Source organism: Microtus ochrogaster (genome assembly GCF_000317375.1).
Source record: "Microtus ochrogaster isolate Prairie Vole_2 chromosome 14 unlocalized genomic scaffold, MicOch1.0 chr14_random_1, whole genome shotgun sequence".
Taxonomy (NCBI): domain Eukaryota; kingdom Metazoa; phylum Chordata; class Mammalia; order Rodentia; family Cricetidae; genus Microtus; species Microtus ochrogaster.
In genome coordinates, this window is record NW_004949096.1 from 19,558,495 (window position 1) to 19,559,818 (window position 1,324).

Below are 1,324 nucleotides of genomic sequence, written 5' to 3' on the forward strand. Positions count from 1 at the left end.
CTTTGATTCTGTACTACCCCCTCCCTGATTTTGTGGTTTTTTTCCTTTAAAAGAGCTTGTAATAGACAAAGCAGGCGTCCTTCTCCTCTCGAGGCTGAGGGACCTCTGCCGTGGCAGAATAAAAATTCCTCTTGCTATTGCATCAACCATGCTGTGAGTGTCTCTTGGGGCGACCTCCTCCTTGGTGGGGCTTTAGGGCCCAACATTTGGTGTGTTGGCGGGGAAGTGCTGGTCGCCCTCAGACCCATTCCTGACCCGGTTGGAGATAAGAATGTGCCCGTCTGAATGTTTTATGTTTGTCTATTTCTGTTATTGTGCCTTATGTTTATGACCATCAGAAATTTGGAGGAACATTGTACCTGTGCAGGGCTAGTATTTGAAAGGGACCAGGCAGTGGGACAGACGTGTCCAGGAACACTCCCTGGCCCAGCCGTGGAGGACGCTTCACAGGCAATTTATGAAACTAGGAGCGACCAGGTCATCTTGGTTTCTAGGGAGTGTGGCTCTTATCGCCCACTGCCTTCCAGGTTTATAGTATCAGTTTTACATCAGTCTGTTGCCACGCGGCTCTCGGTCTTGAGTTTGTGTCTGTCATTTTGTATTGTTGTTTTTGTCTCTGTGTCCGTTTTTGAGTTGGAATCTAGTACACTGGGACAACAAATACCTACCCCTTAGCTTTGACTTTAGACCGCTGGAAAGAGGTTGAGGACAGAGCTCTCAGCCAGTCCATGGTAATCCGAAAGAAACGCTGGCAAGCGTTCTGTTCCGTTGAATGGCGGGCTGGCCACAGGACGGAACATTTAACCTGAATACTATTTTGCAGGTTAAAACGAGAGTCTTTCAGCCTGGTCAGCAGGGCTGTACTGATCAAGTTCCTTACATTGTAACTTGGGAGAGCTTGTCTAGAGACCCTCTGCTCTGGGTCAAACCATTTGTCCCGCCTACGGGAGCCGGAAACTCAGTACCGGCTCCCTGGCCCTCCATCACCCTTTTGACTCCGAGGACGGCAGCAACCCCAACTGCCCCTCCCCTGGACCCGTTGTCCTCTCTCTTCCCAGTGCAGGAGCGACCGAAACGAACGGAAGTCCCAGACCCAGACACCACCAATCCTCACTGACAACCAGTCCGACCCCCTGCTTTTTGACCCTCCTCCTCCCTATCCCCAGCGTCTTCTGGCCCAGGCCGAGGCACCCCCCCTCGTGCCTGTTCCCGAGGAACCTGCTGAACCTGATATAGGCCCCATAGCCCTGACAGGACTGATACTGCTGTGTGTGTGTGTGGGGGGGGGGGGTTAGTTCGCAGCCCGCAGGCCGGCTGAGTCTCC

General features: G+C 52.8%; 1 protein-coding gene across 1 annotated transcript in view; it reads left to right on the top strand.

Moving 5' to 3' along the window:
- The window catches only part of LOC101989031, a 23,173-nt gene that overhangs the window by 21,017 nt on the left and 832 nt on the right, over positions 1 to 1,324 (top strand). The window lies entirely within an intron of this gene.